The sequence below is a fragment of the Leptonychotes weddellii genome, chromosome 6 (genome assembly GCF_054177405.1).
Source record: "Leptonychotes weddellii isolate Sample4059 chromosome 6, ASM5417740v2, whole genome shotgun sequence".
Lineage (NCBI taxonomy): Eukaryota > Metazoa > Chordata > Mammalia > Carnivora > Phocidae > Leptonychotes > Leptonychotes weddellii.
In genome coordinates, this window is record NC_138374.1 from 45,386,785 (window position 1) to 45,410,400 (window position 23,616).

A 23,616-nucleotide genomic window follows, 5' to 3' on the forward strand; every position below is an offset into this window, starting at 1 on the left:
TGGAGCACTGGGTGCTATGCACAAACAATGAATCATGGAACACTACATCTAAAACTAATGATGTAATGTATGGGGATTAACATAACAATAAAAAAATTAAAAAAAAAAAGAACAAAATTCAGTTGCTCTGACATTTTTCCTGTATTCAAGTTGGAAATGAGTCTCTTGGGAGCTTTAAATGGCCCAGTCCTTGTCTTCTCTTTTGGGGAGCCTGTCAATTGACACATATAGACCTCCTCCATGCACCTCTCCTATTAGTGGGCCAAGAGAAGAGCTCAAAGGAAGGCAGGTGGTAGATGCTCCTGATCTTCCTGGAAACTATCTATTTACCTCTCTTTGCCAGTCAGCCCTTATGCTTGGCTTCAAAGACCTTCTTTTTCAAAACTAATGAAAATCCAACCAACAAAGTCAAACCTATTGGATCAAGTCTTCTCATCTCTTCTCATCCCCAAACTACTATACCAGGGGTAGTCTCAGAAATGAGTGCCCTGTTTTCCATGTGAGGTGACAAAGCCTCCCAAACACTTGGCATGCTACTAAAAATACCTGTTCAAATGGGATGTAGTCTCCCTGCAAGAGAAAATCAAGGAAGGGCTAGAATAGAATTAGGTTTCTGAGGCTTCCTTGGTGCCACTAATGTGCTAGACTTCGTTAAAATCAACCTGCTATTGAGTGGCAGAATTGGAATTAAAATCGGGAAGCAAGGTTGAATGCCAGTATCCATATTCCCCTTTTATCTTACACACAGACACGCTAAGCTATTGAGCATGGCAGTGTGCTCATTGATGGTGGCCATAAAATAAAAGGGGATGTTATGAAGGGCTCCTGGGACAACTTGTTAAAATATAATCTCTTTGCTTGAGGGAATATCATTATAACCTTGGCTTTTCTTTCTTCCTGCTAGTTGAAACATGGAAATAAGGGCTGGTGCTACAGCAACAATATTGTGACTATAAATCAAACTTGAAGATGGAAGCTGGTCTTTTGGAAGTTAGAACAAAAATAAAAGAATCTTGGGCTCCCAATGGAGTCACACCTGCTATAGACTGCCTATATCTAGGGTTCATGTTATATGAAAGAATCTTGTTAAAGTCATTGCTATTTGGGATGTTTGTTAGTTGCAGCTGAACACAATTCCTAACTTATGCAAACCCTTTTCTGTACTATCACTACTTTTCCTTCTAGAACTATTTGCCTAAACACTATATTATTGTTTGAGGTTAGTTTTTAAGGTATTTCTTATATCCACATCCTCATTGTAAAAAAAATAAAGTGCGAAGAAAAATAATCATGCATAATTTCACTGCCCAGGGCTAAATGCAGTTGACATTTTGATGTTTTGCCTTCCAGTCATTTTTCTATCCCTATATCATAAGCATGGATGAGCTCATATATATCTTTCTTCATTTGTTTTATTGCAGAAATATTTGCCTGCCATATTAAAAATTATCTTAAACATCTTTTAAATTCTACATAATATTGCAAATTCTATGAATTTGCCATAATTTATTTTGCATTCCTACCTAGTTGGATATTGACTATTTTCTGTATTTTGATGTCATAAACATTACTACGGTGATCATGTGAATGTATAAAGTTACTTTGTTTATGCATTTCAGATTCTTTCCTTTGGACAGATTCCTAAGTGTATCATTATTAGGTCAAAGGATTTAAATATTTTCTAGCCTCAATGCACAGGGCCAAAATGCTTTTCTAAAACAGATCAGTATACATCCAATCCACTCAATAGTACCAAACATGGTTATGTGATCATCCTAGCTACCCTAATAGTGAAGAAATTATGTTCTAGGATTGTTTTACTTTTTGAGCACTTGATTATTACTGAGAGTGAACACTCTTCATGCCCACCACCACTTGTGTTTCCTACAGTGTTTTATGCACCTTTGTGTCTCCAACATCTACCGTACATCCTGGATCACAGGATAAACTCAATATGGCTTCACCGAAAGATGTGGTTATTTTTAATAACCTTGTACCTGAGATGGCCTAAGAAAAATTGCTTTTGGAATTATTACCAATTAGATTATATATCGTGGAGTTTTAGTGTTTGAATGCTGATGATCCCATGGAGGACTATAATAGTTACATCTAACACCGAACTTTTTCTATTTATTACACACTGTTCTAAAACTTTAAGTGCATTATTTCATTAAAACTTCATAATAACCCTGTGAGGTAGTTAGTATTAACCTCCCCATTTTAGCATTTAGAAGCTGAGACAGAGAGATGTTAAATCAATGGAACAAGGATTTCAACCTATGCAGTGTAATTCTAGAATGAATTTTTATTCAGATTCTCCAATGTGCATGGAAACTTTTGGGGATATCAAGAGGGGAAAATAAACATGGTCCTGGTCTTCCAAAGTTCAACCTGTTTGTGTAGACAAAATGAAACAGAGTAAATGTGGATAATAACAGTGATGGGAATAACCAATATTTACTGAGGGCCAGACACTGTTCTAAGCACTTACTCCTTTCAAAATATGCATGCTATAGGCACTACTATTATTTTCATTTTACAGATAAGGAAACTGAAGCAGAGAGATTATGTAATTTGTCTGAGCTTACACAAGTAGTAACTGATGGAGCCAGGATTTGAATCTAGAAAGACTTCAGAGCCTACCTTCTTAACCACTTTGTACAGAACTTTCCATTGTTGCATACAAAAGGCTCGAAAATGGCACATGTCAGTGCATGCTTAATGATCAAAGAGGTAGACCCAATGTGTCAAGTGAATTCAGAAGACAACATGTTCAGAAGATATCATAAGCTGGAACAATTAGGAGTAATCCTACCATCGTTCACTATGAAATCAAAATGGCAGCTAAAGAAACATGGCAGTAGAGAAAAGGCCCAGAATGGAATCAGACAAATGTGGTTTTCAAATTCCAGCTCCACCCCTTCCTAGTGAAATGGGAATAAACACTCTTCTGTAATAAGGTCCTTATAAAGATGGTATAAGTTGCTGTATATGTGGCATCTAGCAAAATTTCAAGCCTTTCTGTAAGAACACAAAAAATGAGATTTCTCTTACATAGTAGACACTGTGCATTGGCTCCCTTTTATCCTATCTTCCTGTACTATAAGAGCATGAACACTAAAATACTTGATTTTCCAGCCTCCCAATGACATGGTCTGGCAAATGAGAAATAGGCAGATGTCTTTAGAAAACTGTCCATCGACAAATAAAAAGTGAATGCCTTGCAAGGAAAAGACCTTCCCTCTTCATCCTGCCCAGTGAGCTGAAATGATGCCAAGAGGAATAGCAGTCATTCTGAGAACATGAAGATGAAATCCTCATGCTAAGGACAGTGGAATAGAAAGAAAGAGCCTGGGTGCTTACTGACCTCTCTTTTAACCACTGTAACAGTCCTGGATTGCCTACTTCCATCCTTACTTTTACGTGAGAAAAATAAACACATGTTTAGGTCACTATTTATTGGGTTTCTGTCATTTGTAGCTGAACATACGTTTATCTGACACACTTTCCTCACCATTTGCCAGAGTCACTTGTGTTTCCTCAGATGATGGAACACACGTATCTGAGGGTCACACTGCCCATCACCAAATGACCAACATCTACTTTTTTAGACTTAATGGTTCAACATTCTTCATAGTTATGCCTCAGGATGTGAGGTTTAGGTGAGAAAGCATGAATCCTTCTGCCCATTAGCAGTCAGTTGGAGAGCTGGCTGGTTGTAGACTAGAATAAAAACTTGGGGTAACTTAGCCACATTTTAATCACCAGTGAGAACACAAGGCCCTACAGAACACAGGAGTATTGTATAAGTGGAAGAGAGACAGGCCAGATTCAAATTCTGGAATTGCTACACTAATAGTGACCATGAATAATTACCTTAAATGCCTGAGACCTCAGTTTTTGCCTCTGTAAAATGGAGATAACTCATACTACCTTGGGTTAGAGCTAAGATCATGTATTATCTGTAAAACAACTATCACAGTGTCTAGAAATCATAATAGGTGAACCCCCCAAATGGTTATAATGATGATTATTAAAGACAATCAGAAATAATAGTCTGAAATTGACTTAACTGCTATTTGTAAGAACCTACTGTGGGCCAGGCCCTGGGATTCTAGGAGCAAAGAAGAAAATTGTTTTCCTGTCTCCCTACTTTCCATCCACCTGCCCCCTACCATAGACCTGATATTAACATGGGGAAAACAGAATGTACAAATAGACAAATCGATCAAGCAATCACCTAAGAGAGTGAGAAGAATTTGGAAAAAAAAATAAAGAAGGGTCCAGGGACTGCAGGGGGAGTGTGGCATGAGAAGTCACGGGTGGGACGTCTTCACAGTTAGCAGACGGTGACCCTCTGGATTTCAGAACAAAAGGTGTCTCCCCATTTCGCTTAAGAGAGGACAGAGGACCAGAGAATCCATCAGTTTGGTTGACTAACCTAAAGGTGATTTCTTCTGAATCTCAGGCCCCATTAGAACACAAATTCTTGTGATTTAAAACAAATTTAGTGTATAAGCAGATGTTGTTCTATATTTTTACAGGTCCAAATATCAGATAGCTAATTATCTTACCCCTTGCCCCTTTTCCTCATCCTGCAGCCCCACCTCAATAGGTGTTAAACTGTTTTCCTCAACACTCTGGCATTTAAAACACTACATCAAAAATAAATAAATAAATAAATAAATAAATAAATAAATAAATAGGGGGAAGAAACAAAGTGAGGACTTTTCAGAAGGCTCAGACACCAAAGAGAACCTGAGACAACTGGTTGCAAAAGGTATATTAAAAACATGCTCTCCCATTGTGTAAAACGTTTCTAATTATTTTAATAAAGTGTATGCCATTTTCCAAGACCCCATGTTCCACAGGGATAGCATACTTTTCCTGTTTTATTTTGAAGGGAAAACAAAAAAAGAAAATGCAAAGCTGAACTGTGTCTATATTTTTTTGTTGTTGTTCAGACAAAGCTATTTCTCTCCTTTTATTTCAGCCTGTTTCTGTCCAGCGAGATGGCACCACTCCTGGCAGAGGCCATTCCCTTTTAGCCAATGTGGTCCTACCCGACTCAGCAGTGCTACAAAATATCGACTTGAAAAGTAATTAAGATATAAGTATTCCAAAAAGAGCACATGGTTATTTAAAGTCGTTGGACACCATTCAAATGGAAAGATCTATGGAACACAAGGGCTGAGAGTCATCATGCCATTTCTCCCCCACTTCTCCCATTAAGAAAAAGGACTAATTATACATCTCCAGCAAATATGACCTGGTAAAGAGTTTTTAAACAAAAGCCCGTACTGAACGGGATATCTGGCAGATCGGGGCACTTGTTTTCCCTAATAACCATTAGAGTTGTTCCTCGTAAACCATTTTACAGCAACATTAGAAATATCAGAGTTTACGTTTTCGCTAATGAATTGCTGCAGAATGTTAGCGCCGCATCACGTCTCCCAACGACTCCTCATCCTCGCTTTGTCTCCGTCGTGCTTCCCCACCCCACCCCCAACTTAACATTTCATTTCCAATGACACGTCAGCCGTCTTTCACCAACCTCAAAGGAAAGTTGAATGCGGGGCTCACAAAGTTAAGCTGACATTTGCTCCCTTCCAATAAAAAATATTTAGTCCATTAAACATAAATAGCTGTCATTATGATACATGGACTGAGTGCAAACCTCCCGGTTCCCTCTGATGTTTATTACAACCAAACAACTGCAGTGCCTGCATGTTTTCAACTTTAGTGTATTGATTAAACTTTTAAATGGCTGCCATATAACCCAGGGACAGCGGGAAGATTAATTTGCGTCAATGTTCATCTGTAATTCATTAGCCATTTATTCTTTACAACCACATGGGCTATCAAGAAAATGCAGGCCATTTTTCACTCGGCACAGGCTGAGAACAGATTCTGAAATTTGTGCTGCATACAAATAAGTTCCCCAGGCCTGGCCAGTTAAACTGCTTGGCTTTTCAAAAGTTGAAGTCGGGAAACAGCAGCAGGGAAGAAACATTAAAAACTGGGAACGGGGAAAAACATACATCCTCAGGGCGCTCACGGTTTAACTGAGTTTGTCCACTGTCTTCTCATCCATGGATTTCGGTTTCTTATTTCAGTCAGATTAAAATAACGGGAACGTGTGTCTGAGCAAAGGCAATAAATAAAAGGGGTCGCTTTTTCCCCATCTCTCCCATCTCCGCCCCCCCCCCTCCCATTCTAATAGCTCCTAAAACGCCGTTTCTGGCAGAGCACTCCAGAGAGTGGCAGTGGAGTTGAGAAGTGCATAGCCCGAGGAACTTGGATTTGTACTCCCGGTCGGTGGTGTCTGAACCAACCCTTCCCGAAACAGTGGAATCTCAGCCGGCCTTGAGTTGGGAAGGTGCCCAGCTAAATAGCGGCGTGTTTCCTGAGGGAAGAGGTAAGCCATCTGGCTTCTCCACGTGCCCTCCTGACCCCCTTGGCAGAGCACAAAATGCATATTAAAGGCATAAACGCAACGATCACCCTGGTGAAAGGCCCTTCGACACACAAGGCACTTGGGAAGACGAAGGAGTCCACACGCACTCAGGTGCAGGCAGGAAGAGAATAAAGCACACCAGAGAAATTTTTCTTCATAAGGATGAATAATTAAAGTGGAGAGCTGAGCGCCCTGGCCTCACTGTGACTAATAACTGCAATAGTGAGCAGCAAAAATCAATGGTCAGAAGGACATCTGGGGAAGAGGGCTGGCAGGTACCCATTTGCAGGATGTGTGAAAGCCAACATGCAGATGCCCAAGGCCACAACTCTTTTCTCTGGTCTACGGTGCCCACAAAAATCAAAGGCACCAGGCATGCTGGTAACCTTGGGTAACAAAGTCCATGAAAGGACTTGGGGAGAAGGCTGTGAATGACTCATTTATAACATAACTGCTCAGGCTGCTTACAACCAAGGATAAAAGGGAGCCCTCCACAAAAGCCTCCATCTGGAGCCCTTCTCGTCCCAGCCCAGGAGTGACCAGCACTAAGAATCCATAGCACACAACTCCTTTTCAGGGCCTTTGGAGAAATGGATGGGGGATCATCATGCATCATAGAGATACAGCTTGAGGAGTTTTATTTGGCTTGTGGATGTGACATGTAAGTGTCAAAAGGAATGCACATGAATTGAAGAAAACTGCACTGGATGAGACCTCAAGGTCATTAGAGACAGCCCCCTGCCATGTATAGGATCTGTCAACTTTATCTATTATTTTCATAGTTATAAGTACACTTGGCTTTGCACCTCAGAGGAGCTCAATAAATATTTGTAGAGTGATTGATTAGTTCAACCTGAGCACACAGATGCATTCATTCAACCATTCAACAAGTATTTATTGACCGTCTCTCAGATCTCCCACACTGTTCTAGATCTAGGATAAAGCAGGGAACAAGCATAGGTGTAAACTTTTATCAGTAGGGTACATTTATCACAGTTGACTTTCATTTGGAGCTAAGGGATATTCTAGAATCCCAGGACATCAGTGTGGGAGAACCAAGACCATGTTCTTTGTCTGGGCTTTCTATGGGAAAACCCTGAAAATGGTGGTGTTTAAACAGCTTGTGCCTTATGAATTAATTGGACAAAAGCTGGAATAAAATAAGTCTGAAGTTCTAGAAGAATTCAAAATACATGCTTACTGAAAATTTCAAATAACACTGATTCCAAGGATAAGTATAATTTCTGTAGGTAAGGTTAGGGTAAAAGTTTATTTTTGGAGATAGGACTGCAAAAATCTACTGCTGGCCAAAAGCATCTATCATTACTGAACTTGAATTTGAGGACAGAATACAATTTTATAAAGGCTTCAATTAGTTAAGAGCAAATACTGAAGAAAATTATGCCTGCTACACTTTTTAAAATATATTGTGAGGCATAAAGAATAAATAAAAGTCACTGTCTCTACTTTCATGCAAGGACCTTACAATTTCTTTGGGGAGACAAAATTAACACGTTAAAGCTAACTAATACATGATCACAGAGAATTAGGGGCAGAAGTGTTTAACATGCTTTTTTTCCCCCTCTCTCTCTCGTAAATAATCAATAGTAAAATATTTAAGCCCAGTAAAATCAAAGCTGCTGGGGTACCAAAACTCTCACAAATTAAATTGATGGATGAAAGTCATCTGATAATATATATCAGGAGTTTAAAAATGCACTTACCTTTCCTCCCCTCAATTCCAATTCTTGATATCTATTCTAAGGAAATAATTCCCCATGGAGAGGAAAACTACACAACAAAGATCTCTCTTTACTTTTGCAGAGCTTTTTGTTATAGGGAGCAGAAAGTAAAGCAAAGATTAAGTAAATAATAGTACATTAACTCTATAGAACACCAGGTGGCCATTAAAATGGTAATAATAAATACAATGAGATAACATAGAACAGCTTGAATATATGCTAGAGTAGCCTACAAAACTGTAAGTTCAGTAGGGTTACAGCTATGCATTCATGTTAAAAATACTGTAATGGAGTATATACAATTTATAACAGGTAGTTAGAACTATACAAAGTATGTCTTCTCTCTTTACCAAATGTTCTGTGAGTTTGTTTTATTGCTTTTATAATTAGAAAAAGTTCTAAAATGTTTAAACTGTGTAACAGATTATAAATGCTATGAATATTGAAAGACAGCTCCATGCTAGATGAGCTAGAGTTTGGACTTAAAAAAAGATTCCTTAAAGAAACGGATCTTAATACACAGAAAAAAAGAGACAAAAACAAATATTCTTGGCAAAGAATATTTTCAACAAAGGCTGGGAATTTGAAATGTGCATGGCCTGAAGCAGGAATAATGAAGAGACTTGTCTGGCTAGAGTAGATGAGATGCTTTGGAGAAATAATGTCAGATAAATAACATTAGACAATTTTTTTTAAAACTTTGGTTCTATCAGAGTGAACTATTTCCTCTCTACCGCCCCTTTCCAAATGAATAGGTGTATTTCTTAGTTTAGAATCCTACCTTGGCTCTCCCCAGGTTTTCATGGGTCAAATGAAATTAAAAATAATATATCAAAAGGATTGGTTAAGTTTGTAGTTTTTTACTTCAGGAGGTGACTCTGCATTTCATCTTAGCTAATCAAAAAGGGTAGTTGAGATCGTTTTGAAATACAAGATAATGCATAATGTTTATAATTTTTAAATAAGTATCTAGTAACATGGAGGAAAAAAGAAAAAGCAGCAGAATGGGGTGGGTGATGAGCTCATCATTACCCCATAAATAACAAAGCTACAATAATCAAATTATGTGGAACCTGGAAAAAAGTGGAAAGGAGATTAATGATACAAAATAGAAAGCAAAGAAGTAGATTCTATTATAAAGAAATTTAGACTAGGATACAGTTGACATTTTATATCAGTGAGGAAATTAAGTGCTGTTTAATAAATGTTAAAGGGACAAAATGAATTTGCAATCCTAACCAGATAGTCAAATGTAACAAAACTAACTACAATCCCAACAACAGAAATTGACTGGAGCTCTCCAATCTCTAGGGATATGGATAAAGTCAAAGGAAGAAATAACAAAGCAAAATATTGTCAGATTTGGCTTGTAAAAAGTTAAAGGCCTCTGCATGTTAAAACACCATAAAAAAGTAAAATCCAAATTATAGACAAAAATTACTTTTTATCGTCTATGTCAAGGGGTTACTATCCTCAAGGTAGCAAACATTTCTTACAAATCAAATGAAAATTATTAACATCTCCATAGGAAAATGGGTAAACAATAAAAACAGTTGTTTATAACAAAATAAAAGTAGTAATCAATGTACTGAGTATGTTCAGCCTCACAAGGTATCAAAGAAATAAAAAAATAGGTATTTAATTATTTTTTAAAATTATGATATCCAGTGTTTGTGATCATGTAGTGAAAGGAACCCTATCACACTCTGTTGGTAGGAGTTTAAATTGGCACAGCTTTGTGGGAAGGCTGTGAATGTGTTTCAAGTGATTTTAAAAAGCCTAAAACAAAATACAAATTATATTGTGGCCAGACAACATGTATATGATACCATGTTTTTGAAATTTGTTAAAACTTGCTTTTTAGCTTATGCTGTGGTCAATTTTTAAAGTGTTCCCTATATGCTCCAGAAGAATATGTATTCTGTAATTGTGCACAGTTCTACATATGTCCATTAAAATCAGCTTAATCATATTAATTTTCCAGATCTTTACTATTTTTGTCTGCTTGACCTATCACAAATTGAGAGAAGTGTTTTGAAATATGTGACTATTATGCAGATTTTTCTATTATTTTCCTATTATAGAAATACTTGCTTTAGCTTTATATGGTATGAGGCTATGATAGTACATTGATTCTAAGATAATACTTTTTTACACATTTAACATCAGTCCTCTTCATTATTTCAAATATTCCTTCCAGGATCCTTTCTTTTTGCTTTCTCCTCAGATACTTGCTGTAGAAGTTCTATTAGTTGATAATATGTGTAGTAAGTTCTTCCCATTTTGTCCATATCCATATTTCTTTATTTTGTACGCATTCTTGAAAGACAGTTTCACTTCTAACACAATTCCTAGGCTCATATATATATTTTTTCTTTTTTTTTCATATTTATTTTCTATCAGTACTCTGAAAATATCCTACTGCTTCTTGGCTTCCATGCTGAGGCTAAGAAATTTGCCTTCTGCCTTCATCCTAAGGATTAGTTTTATGTAGGAGATTTTTGTTTTCTTTCTAGCTGTTTATAAAATCTTCTTTGTCTATGGTACTCTGCAGTTTTTTTTAATTTTTATTTTAATCACCCAGTGCTCATCATGACAAGTATCCTCCTTAATCCCCATCACCTATTTCACCCATTCCTCCATCCACTTCCCCTCTGGTAATTACCAGTTTGTTCTTTGTAGGTAAGTCTGTTTCTTGATTGTCTCTCTCTTTTTTCCATTTGCTCATTTGTTTTGTTTCTTAAATTCTACATATGAGTGAAGTCATATGGTATTTGTCGTTCTCTGACTTATTTTGCTTAGCATAATACTCTCTAGCTCCATCTGTGTTGTTGCAAATGGCAAGATTTCATTCTTTTTTATAGCTGAATAATATTCCACTGTGTATGTGTGTATATATACACACCACATCTTCTTTATCCATTCATCTATTGATAGATGCTTGGGTTGCTTTCATATCTTGACTATTACAAATAATGCTGCTATAAGCATAAGGGTGTATGTATCCCTTTGAATTAGTGTTTTTGTATTCTTTGGTTAAATACCCTGTAGTGTGATTGTTGATCATAGGGTAGTTCTATTTTTAACTTTATGAGAAACCTCCACACTGTTTTCCCCAGTGGTTGCACAAGTTTGCATTCCCACCAACATTACATGAGGGTTCCTTTTTCTCTACATCCTTACCAACACTGTTGGTTTTGGTGGTACTCTGCAGTTTTTGTTGTTGTTGTTTATTTTGTTTTGTTTTTGAGAGAGAGAGAGACAGAACAGGTGAGAAGGGGCAGAGGGAGAGAGAGAATCTTAAGCTGGGCATGGAGTCCAACATTGGGACTTGATCTCACAACCCTGAGATCATGACCTGAGCCGAAATCAAGAGCTGGATGCTTAACCAACTGAGCCACCCAGATGCCCTGATACTCTGCAGTTTTAATAAGTTTGTTTAGGTGTAGCTTTTAAATATTTATTCTGCTTGTTCTCCCATCTGCTTCCTATATAGTTCCACGTCTTTTATCATTTTCTTAAAGATTTGATTTTATTTTTTATTTATTTGAGAGAGTGAGAGAGAGAGCACAAGAGGGGGTAGGGTCAGAGGGAGGAGCAGACTCCCTGCCAGGGAGCCCGATGCGGGACTCGATCCCAGGACTCCAGGATCATGACCTGAGCCGAAGGCGCTCGCTTAACCAACTGAGCCACCCAGGCGCCCACGTCTTTTATCATTTTGAAGAATTCTCAGCTATCACCTCTTCAAGTACTGCCTCTCCTGTCTTTTCTCTATTCTCTCTGGAACTTTGACTTGCTGAATGGAAGCCCTTCTCATTCTAACCTCTACATCATCTGATTTCTCAAATTTCCCATGCTTATTAATGTACTGCATTCTGTATATTTTCTTTAGATCTACTCATTAGTTTACCAATAATTCCCTTCAATGACCTAATCTACTTAATCTAACTGAAGATTTTAAATCTACATAATCATATTTTATACTGAAAGTTTTAAATGAATAGTTTTCAGATCAGTTACTTTATAGTCTCTTACTACTTTTTTCTGTTTTATTCCATCTTTATTTCTTAAATCATTTCATACAAATTTGTTTTATCAGATTGTGCAAATTCCAGTATCTGATGCTCTATTGGGAGTTTAATCTCTTTCTTTGCTAACATTTACTCTAAAGTGAGGTTTTGTGGAGTGTTTGGTGGTTTCTGATCGTGTGCTCAATATTTGCTTTTTCTTATTCTATGGAAATCTGAGTAGCCTAAACTGATAAGCCTTCCTTCCAAAAGGATCTGTGCTAGAGACCTGATATCATTTGATTAAAATTCAGGGATCCACGCTTCATAAAGGAGCTTTTGGTTCATATCCTCTGCCCAAATTCCAGTATTGAGATTTGGGGCAAATACCTGCTTCCTTCACTGACTTCAGCTGAATGTTTTTCTTGATTCCCCCATTTTGGTGATTTTTCCTATTTCTAGTTGACCCAGAAATGTATTAACAATCATGATCTAGAAATAAGGCATCTGCCATACTTTCTAATATGCATTCATTATTTTAAAAATAATCTAGACACTTGAGTTAGTGAGAATGATAGCATTAAATTCAAGGCAAAACATGCCCTCAGATAATGACAATTGACCAACAAAAGTTCCAAAAAAAATTTTTTTGATAGATATACTGTTTGATCTTCCAATTTATCTTCTAAAATTTAGAGATATTCAGAGCTGCTGTGAAATTCAGGTGGCCTATGGATATGCAAGAACAAACCCTTCCATGGACTCTCATATTTTAAAACCATATTAACTCTCCAACTTAATAACCATGGATAAAAATACTGTCATAAGTGAGGTGGCCACACAGAACAGGAATGGATACAACAATCACAGCATAGTATTTCTTATTTCTCAGAGTACCCAAGGGGCATAGTCAGTAGCTTGGGACATGTTCAGGAAAATATTGGAAAGCTCAGTTTTCCTAGATTCCTACCTTTTATATTCAAAGTTTACATAATCATTCCAAAAGGTTGCATCACAATGTATGCACTTCCATTTACGAGACATTTTATAGGCAGAGAACTCTCCTGGTCCTTGAGCCAGGGGAGGGAGCAGTCAATACTCAACCATACTTGAACAACAGCTTTCTCTCTATACCTTTCTAGAATCGTTAACTAAGACCATTTCTAGAAAGCCTATTTGTTCGGATTCCTATGAAGATGTGTGCACCAGAATGGTTATTACAGCAGTATTTATAATAGCATAATAAATTATCTGACTCCATTTCCGATATTTGATCACTGACAGTTGATAGGCCCCATTCCTCCACTTTCTCTTTTGCCCCACCTCTGGGCAGCCTGGTAAGAGAGCCCGGATTCTTCTTTTCTTGGCACCAGAAGGGAAGTTCAAGTCATGCAAACCTTGGCCCATATTTCCCGGCACAACTGTTAACCACAATACAAATCAAAGCCATTTGCCCATTTACTGAAGCCAAATGGACCAACTTGAATGCCTGCCTTCCTCTCTGCAGAAAGTCTCATGATAGGAGTAAAGAATGTCTTCATACCCTCCTGGTGCATGTATGGTGTCATCAGTCTTGAAATGGGATCCAACTTTGGAATGGGGTGGTTGATTCCACCCTCTGCTGAACACCCACAAGATAATTGACCCTGTGAGCAGGATGGTCTAAGTGATGACTACCATCATCTGGAGAACTCTCTTCTTTTGCTTGTGGCTTGCTAACAGGCTCTGCTGTCTGTTGGCTAGTGTGCAGTTTTGAAGCCTGCTACCTATCAACCACTTTGAGATGTATTTGCTGAGTCCCACCTAGCCTTTCTTATAGATTTAAAATCTAGAAGACCAATGTAAATCAAAGTTTCCATATTGGCATTTAGGGACAGTAACAGGAATTGGGGTTCTCCTTAAAGTAGCTTTAAGTGATATATCTCAGCCTAGACCTATGTTTGTGCTTCAGATTACATTTTGTATCTCAATTTCATCATGCACTTTATGACTCATGCTAGGTACAGGGAAATAGCTAAGACCACTGACTGTCGCTCAATCAGGCATGGACCCTGTTCTGTAATAAGGGGAAAGATCAATATTGATATCCTATGCAATATATAGGCCCACTGGGTGCTGCTGCTATAAAGAACAGTCACCACATGGTATGCTGAGGTCTGCACTCCCAGAAACAGATTACTCAGTAGAACCCAATGAGGCTTTAAATGCTGCTTCTCCCTATGCCTCTGCCACTAAAAACAAACCTGAGCCTCACGGTTATAGGAAAAGAACACCCATTTACCATATAACACAGACCCTGATTTTAAAAAATTAAAAAAAAAACAACAAGATCCTGAATGCTATCCCCACACCTCTTAAAGGGCCAGAGGATATCAGATTGATCCACAAAGACTCTATGTTCCATCACATTGAGTAATGTGGCTTATCAACATAAACCCTACTTAAGCTAATGTCCTTATACACAATAAAACAATTGCTATGGGGGAAGGGATCCTTAATCTTGACGACACTGAATTAACTCTGAGGAAAGAGAAACTTATATCAATCTGAGCAAGAGAGAGAGAGAGAACCTCCAAAAGCATATCCAGTATCCATCAAAAGAAAGTGAGAAGTAGGGGAGAACTGGAATGGAGGCCCACAACTTGACCCCCATTATAAATCCAAAATTTACTAAAAGAATTCAACAATGGAAAAGTAAAAAGGGTACCAATTGGCTTTTGTGTTTTAAAACAGAGGTTCTACATTAACTCTAACCTCTGCTGAGTTGTACAATTGGCACAACTTCATGGTCTCAACTGATGCTGGGACTCAAATTACAGTTATACCTGGGTCTCTCATTAAATTTAAAGGCACACCATACTCTTAAGGGAGTTATCAAAAATAAAATAGAGGACAAACAGGTATGCTTCACTTTACCCACTATCCTACTGTTTTGTCTAAATTTCCCATGGTCTTAGCACCCATTTCTTTAATATATCCCATAGTGGACATGGATACTCTGACACAGCAAGTGATATACTGAAATAAAATGAAATCTTTGGTGCTTAAAATTAATGCTTGACAAAATGAGACCCATAGATCCAAAATGGGAACATTCCTTTTGGGTTAAAGTAGTTAATATGGCCTAATATAGATGAAAACAAGGCCTACAGAAATTAAGGGCCCCCCCTCCTTTTTAACAAAATGTACTTAAAGGAAGAGGTTATTGTTTCTAGAATCTTCCCATTTAACAGTGATATTGAGCATAATTATTTTTTCTTTTGTCGCTTGTACTTTTGGTGTCATAGTTAAAAACACTTTACTAAGCCAAGGTCATACGGACCCTACTCCTATGTTTTCTTCTAAGAGTTTTATAGTTTTAGCTCTTACATTTAGGTCTATAATCCATTTTGAGTACATTTTTGTGTACAGTACAAGAAAATGGTCCAACTTTATTCTTTTGCCTGTGGCTATCCTGTTGTCCCAGAAACAGGTGTTGAAAAGACTATTCTTTCCTCATTGAAATGTCTTGTCACATTTGGTGAAAATCAACTGACCTTAAATATAAGGGCTTACTTCTGGACATCCAATTCTTTTACATTAATCTATATGTTTATCCTATGCCAATACATATTTCATTACTGTAGCTTTGTAGTAAGTTTTGAAGTTGTTAAGTGTGAGTCTTACAACTTTGTCTTCTTTTTCAAGATTGTGTCTTCTAGATTTTTTGCATTTCTGTATGACTTTTAAGATTAGCTTGTCAATTTCTATAAAAAAACAAGCTGGGATTTTGATAGGGATTGTGTTAAATCTGTAGATCATTTTGGGAAATATTGTCATTTTAATATTAAGTCTTACAATCCATGAACATAGGCTGTCCTTCTAGTCATTTAGGTCTTCTTTAATTTTTCAATAATATTTTGAGTTTTTGGAGTGTAAGTTTTGTATTTCTTTTGTTAAATTTATTCCTAAGTAATTTATACTTTTACATACCATGATTAATGGAATTATTTCCTTAATTTCATTTTTAATTGTTCATTGTAAATGTACAGAAATACAGTTGACCTGTGTGTACACTGATCTTGTACCCTGCAATCTTGCTAATTCATTTATTAGTTCTAGTAGATTTTTAGTGGATTCCTTGGAATTTTCTAATATGTAAGATCATTTGACTGCAGCATGTGGCTGCTGACCACTTTCAGACCCCATCCTTCTCCTTTCCTTTTTGCCCCACATCTGAGCAAGCCAATTAAAAAGCTCGGATAATCCTTCCCTTCAAATCCCACAAACCCTATGCTGTACATGGGAACCTTCATGCCAGCCTATACCTAGTCATAATAAAAACCAAAGCCACTTTTCCTTTCTTCACTCAATCCAAGTAGACCAGCTTGAGTGCTTTGCTCTGCTCTCTACAGAAAGCCTCATGATGTAAGAAATAAATGTTTCCATAGTCTCTTGGGGCATGTGTGGCATCATTAGTCTTGATATCTGAACCAATTAGAGGGAAGGGAATATTGATCCCACACTCTGTGGGGCAACCACAAGACAAATGACAAAAATAGAAACAATTCAAACATCCTACAACAGGGACAAGATTAAATACAGCCATTACAAATGATATATTTGAAAAATATTTAATAATTTTGGAATATGCTCATGATACACTAATGTGAGAAAAACAATAGAAAAATGTGTATGCACTATTATCTCAACTTTCACTTAAAATATGTGTATACACATACATATGTAGAAGAAAGAATGGAAGAAAACATGTTAGAAATATTTATCACTGGGTGGTAGGATTGCAAATTTATTTTTCTTATAATTTTTTATATTTTTCAAAGTTTTTATGAAAAACATTTATTAATTATTTTATCATTAATAAGAACAAATAAGAACCAAAATTCTACCAAGGAGTCATAGGTCTAATTTAAAAACATTTGGGTGCTACATCACTTGACCTGTCTGAAGTATAAAGGTAGATCCTGAGGCTTTATTGTGGGACACCTGTCTTGTATTAGCATAATTATGCCCTTGGATCTACTTAATTATAATTTCCATTGGTACTAAATTGTTCATGTAACAAAAATAAATATTGAAACAAGTTTTCTTCTAAAAAGCATGTGGTTAGCATAGCTTTATAAAATAAACACATTTAAGTAACAACAACAAAGAAGCTCATGCAAAATCTTTTGGTTGTTTTTCGCATTTACAGAGTACTGATTCGCCTTCCTTAACATCTCCTCTCTTTGTCCCCTGCTCCATGCTCCAACTCTAAGTCTGCACTCCCTTTTATTACCCATTGCTAACTCTACTCAGGGTTTTCTTTTTTTAATTTTATTAGGTCTTTAATTTTAATTCCAGTGTAGTTAACATACAGTGTTATATTACTTCAGGTATACAATATAGTGATTCAACCATTCTATATATTACTCAATGCTTATCATGATGTCTACTCTTTAATCCCCATCACCTATTTCACCCTTTCCGCCACTCACCTCCCCTCCCCTCTGGTAACCATCAGTTTTTTCTCTATAGTTAAGAGACTGTTTCTTGATTTGTCTCTCTCCCCCCTACCCCTTTGTTTTGTTTCTTAAATCCCACATATGAGTGAAATCATGTATTTGTCTTTCTCTCACTGACTTATTTTGCTTAGTATCATACTCTCTAGATCCATCCATCTTGTTGAAAATGACAAGATTTCATTCTTTTTTTTTTTTTTTTAGAGAGGGAGAGGAAGGTGGGGGAGAGGCAGAGGGAGAGGGAGAGAGAGTCTTAAGCAGACTCCACACCCAGCACAGAGCCTGATTCAGGGCTCGATCTCACAACACTGAGATCATGACCTGAGCCAAAATCAAGAGTTGGACACTTAACTGACTGAGCCACCCAAATGCCCCAATTTCATTCCTTTTTATGGCTGAATAATATTCCATTATATGTATATACCACATCTTCTTTATCCATTCATCTAACAATGGGCACTTGAGCTACTTCTATATCTCAGTTGTTATAAATAATGCTGCAACAAATATAGGGGTGTATATATTCTCTACCCTATGATCCAGTAATCACACTACTAAGTATTTACTTGCCCAAAGAATAAAAAAACTCTACTTAGGGTTTTCTAATTCTGCTGTCTGTTTCCAGGTCTCCCAAGAAAGCTGCTACTAGACATACACTTGTAAAACATAGTAACATGTAGATCCCTTCCTATTTTATAGTCTTGACAGTATTTCAAATTTTGCAATGTATATAGTATTTTTCATAAAGTGATTATTTTCTAATGCTTCCTTGGACTTAATTCTTCAACAGTATTAAATGGCCTTCAGATCCCATGCCTGACATGCTTTCACACTTCTGTATCCTTTGCCTGGAATGCCCTTTCCTTTTTGTACCTCCTCATCTTCAGTTCAAGTACTTCTTCCACTTCCTTTCTAGATTCCTGTCCATCCAAGCAACATCTTCAGTTGCCTCCTATGTGCCCTTGCTGCATATTAAATAAAACTTTATGGTAGCACTTACCACAGTGCACTGAAGTAACTTGCATAGTGAAATAATATTTTTGAAATGTTTCCTTGGACCACCTAGCCAATGGTCTTCCATGATGCTTTCCTCTCACCCTGTGGTTTTAACTCTGTTTTCCTGATTCCTGGAATTTCTGTGACACTGTCTCATTGTGTGTTGCTGGGAGGACAGTGTAAACAAGGTGGGTGGAGGTTATAGATCCCCTAATTCCTGCTTTATCAAGAAGAGTTTTGTTTTTATCTACTTTACAAGCAGGTCTTCAAAGAAATAACCCACTGGATGACAGGCTCAATAATTATAAGAAACTAAGACTCCACAGCTTAACCTAAAGAAGACTGGACAGATATAGAGTGTGAGGCATGAAAGGGCAGATCTAGTAGGGACATGTAGACAGGAATTTCCTTACAGATGGGTTGGTGGCTGATGCTCTGGTAAGGTAGATAATCACATATGGGGTCACAGGCTCTGAAAGTCCTTACCTCAACAATGATCATGAGTCATCCATTTGTGCAATAGTTTTCAGAGCCAGAAGGAATTATAAAATTATCTAATCTATCTTCTTTACTCTACAGGTGAAGAATGGATCCCTAGAGAATTAAGTGGATTGCTTAGGCTACCTGGCCACACCACAATTTCATGGTAGTCATAGGATTAGAATTTGGTTCTTTTGGACTCCTTGTCTGTGATCTTCCCACTACACTGACTTGGTCTACATGTAAGATCAGCCCTCTCTGTGATTCTCTGGAAACTGGTTACCAGCTGAAGGATTCCAGTCATCATCACTCATGTTTCTGCTCTCTGATAGGGAAGAAAATTATTTTAGCACTTAACCTCCTGAAAAAAAAAATATGTCACAGGTTTGCATCTGACCCTTGTAAACATCAGGTGATTTGGGGACACTCAGCTACTTTCACAGCCTGGCTGGAGGATGCTGGTCCTCAGCCTTAGCTCAGAGCTCTCCTTTTGATCATTGCTTAGCCTCCAGGCACTCAGCGAGGGGTCTGAGTTTGAAGTAATCCAGACTGAGCCCATCTGTGACCTCTCGCCTTAACACACAAACACATTCAGTATCACTACCTATGGCTTGAGCTTGTCTGCCTGTACCAGCAGTGACCTGGATGCTATGTCCACCAGGAGGCCAAAAGGGAACCACATTAGGAATGAGATGGCTCATGGAATTCTGCTTTTACACAGGCAGTCTCAATGTTTTCCAGTGAAATTGCCACTCTCAGATCTTTCCCATGCAGTGATCCTGCAAACCATCAATCAGGAGAAGAATAAATTGATTGTCACTTCCCAAAAATAATCAAAGCAAGCATTTTTTAGGAGTTGCATTTATCATCTCATAACATCTTTTGAGAAGTTAGGATCTTTCATGTCTTTTGCTTGTTAGTGTGCACACCCAGCCCACTGTGTTGCTGAGAAGTCCCCACATCAGCATCACTTCGGGAAATGTGAGAAAATGGTTAGAAACTAAGGTTGCATGATTGCTTTATAATGTGAGTCAGTGTCTCCTGCCTTTTTGGTAGAGAAAAATCAATCCCTCAACCCTTCATCACTCATGTCCAGGGTACCAAACATATTTTTTTGATTGGTTAATGTCCATCTAGGTCCTATCTTAAAAAGGATTCTGAGGTTCTGTTTGGGGACAGGGAAGGAGTGACATAATGGATCAATGATGTATGGCTTGGGGTATAGGAAAATAACCAGCAGGTTTCCTGTATGGGTTTTATCCCCAGCTTATGAAACCAATGAAACTATAGCTAGAGGAGGAGATAGAAGAAGGACGTACTCATTCTCTGGAGTCTGAAGTTAGGTTTCTAGTCTCCCCTGGAGATAACACTGGCCTGGCAATCTAACACATACTTGGCCTTGTTTTATTCCATTCTGCCTCACTCCACAGCCTCTGAATAACCCCATTCTCTTTTTGTAATCTATAGAATAACAAGGCCTGCATAGATCTTAGACTCTAAACAGAATGGAAGCCACTTTATAATATACATTTCTCCTGAAGATAAACTTTAGAAGAAGAGGGCACGTATTGAATGGAGCACTGGATATTATATGCAAACAACGAATCTTGGAACACTATGTCAAAAACTAATGATGCAATGTATGGTGATTAACATAACATAATAAAATTAAATTAAAAAAAAAAGAGATTCCAAAAGACATATGTCCTTAGTTCATACTTGGCATATCAAATTTGATTATGAGGCAGATATAAAGGTCTTGAATAAATGTAAAATAGGGATAGACCCATGGGCCTTCTCTAGACCTACAACTTGATTGCCAAGAAGTTCAAATAGTTTATGGTAGACATTTCTCCCTCTCCTCCATGACCCATGCCAACCCTTCCCCAACCACCCCCAACCCTACCAGCCCAGTCAACCTCATCCATCCCAGTGGTTCTCAAAGAGAGGTTCCTAGACTACCAACAACAGCATCATGTGGGAACTTGTTAGAAATGTAAATTCTCAATCTTAGTTACATACACTCTACCTACTTACTCTACTCATACTTACTCTACTTACTCTCATTCTTACTGAATCAGAATCTCTGAAAGTAGGGCTCAGCAATCTGTTTTCAAGAAAACCAAGTAATTTTGATGCATGCCAAAGTTTGAGAACCAACAGCTTACAGTGCTACCTAACAGAATTTTCTGTAATGATGGAAACCATGTCCTATGTTTGTACTGTACAATATCATAGCCACTGGCTACATGAGGCTATCAAGCACTTGGAATGTGCAAATGAGGGAAAGAATTTTTAACTTTATTTATTTTTAATGAAATTAAATGTAAATAAGTATCTGTGGCAAGTAGCTTCCAGACTAGACAACATAGCTCTAGGATAGTAGCATTTAAATATTTGGGGTTCTGAGAATTTTCTGAGAATCTTATGAAAATTACAAACCCTATCTCTAGAAAAAAAATGCACATATTCCAATAAACAAAATTTGGTAACAATTTCTGGAGGTCCAAGGGAGTTGCAGAGCATTCAAGAGAATCTATTAAGTATCCACCCTCAAAATTTCCAGCAGCAGAATTTACAATTTATAGGTTGTAAGCTGTTAAAGAATTTTCTATGTACACCATGTGGAACTTATTTTCTAGACCAATGAAAATACAGATTTATGTACAATGAGTTCCAAGAGAAATGTTCAAAATATTTCACTAAATTAATAAACCAATATTCCAGACCCAGAAGTGGTTGTGATGCTAAACATTAGGAATCCCAGCAAAGTTAAACAATCTAATTATGCCTAAGATCATCTGTCCCCATCATAATATATTCCTCAATTGTTGTCAATAGTATGTATTGCAAAATTTATCAGGTCAATACGTTAGGAGACCTAGTGCAGAACTGTCCATACTTCTTGGATATCTGGTAGGATGGAGGCCACCTTGTCATGGAAGACTATCCTCTTGTATAAAGAATGATTTGCATGCGAAAGGCAAATTTTGTCTCCTATCACTCTAATAGTTTCTGATGTACAAATGAGTGGTCCTGAACTGTACTCTATGTTCCAGTTTCCTAACCTTCAGTGTTCTTCTATGACAATGAAATCCCATCATCTTTGATGGCTCAGCTCAAATACCTCCTCCTCTGCCTGAGATCTCTATTTTCCAAAATCTTAGACCATGCATCCCCCAAAATTCCAGCACTTGTAACACTCACTTGAAATTTCATGTATTATAGTTTCATGTTCTCACAAGTTCCTACAAGGGAGGGGCTGTATCTTTTAACATTTTTTAACCTGCACATTTTCTATCTCAATGCTCAAAGTAGGTTCATATAAATATGAGTGAATAACCCAACTCAGATTCAACTAGTATTTGAATGCCCACTATGGGACAAATATTATGCTATTTCCCATGTGTTCTTCCATTCACTCACCACAACAACCCTGAGAGGCAAATAGCATTAGATTCATTTTGAAGATAAAGGTATGAAGGCTCAGAGATATTGAACAAATTTTCTAATCCCAGTGTGAAATTAAATTTAAGCATGGGCATTAGGGTTAAAACACCTGGATTCAACTACAGCTGAGTGACACTGGATATGTTATTTATGTCAAATATGGGTATGTCAAAATGACAGTTCTTTCATTTAAAAAAAATGCAGCTCTTAATTGTAACCTAACTCATGGGGAGGAAGTAAAATAATATTAATGCTTAGAATGGTGTCCAGACCATGGCTTATAAATATCTTCAGTAAAAGTTACCAGGTTTCCTTGGAGAAATGGCAGGACTAGGGCAAGAAAATTATAAGATAATCCTGGAACAGAAAATAAGGAATAACAATAAATTATGGGAATACATTAAAAAAAAATACAAGAGTCAAATGTAAGGGTCTTCAATTGGGAAATCTTAATCCAATCAAAAGATAAATAATGACAGTAATGAATTATAACCCATAGAATAAAATAAGGTTCTACTAAACCATAATGAAATAAATAAATAAATGTTGAAGAAATAATGGAAGTAGAAAATCACCATTTGGCAAACACAACAATAATGACTACTGCAGGTAAGTACTACAAATAGAAGCTAAGATTGGTGATGAGACTATGATGGGTGATAGACCCTGGGGAGGGTATGTGCTATGGTGAGTGCTGTGAATTGTGTAAGACTGGTGAATCACAGACCTGTACCTCTGAAACAAATAATACATTATATGTTAAAAAAAAAAAAAAAAGAAGATAGTAGGAAGGGAAAAATGAAGGGGGGGAAATTGGAGGGGAAGATGAACCATGAGAGACTATGGACTCTGAGAAACAAACTGAGGGTTCTAGAGGAGAGGGGTTGGGGGAATGGGTTAGCCTGGTGATGGGTATTAAAGAGGGCACATACTGAATGGAGCACTGGGTGTTATACGCAAACAATGAATCATGGAACACTACA

General features: G+C 37.3%; 1 protein-coding gene and 1 long non-coding RNA gene across 2 annotated transcripts in view; one reads left to right on the forward strand and one right to left on the reverse strand.

The window, feature by feature from the left end:
* The window catches only part of LOC145722193 (uncharacterized), a 14,451-nt gene extending 11,001 nt beyond the window's left edge, over positions 1 to 3,450 (forward strand). The window contains exon 3 of the long non-coding RNA XR_014146290.1: positions 905 to 3,450. This is a non-coding gene — a long non-coding RNA (uncharacterized LOC145722193). The remainder of the gene's footprint in view (positions 1 to 904) is intronic.
* The window catches only part of LRMDA (leucine rich melanocyte differentiation associated), a 973,173-nt gene that overhangs the window by 27,115 nt on the left and 922,442 nt on the right, over positions 1 to 23,616 (reverse strand). The window lies entirely within an intron of this gene.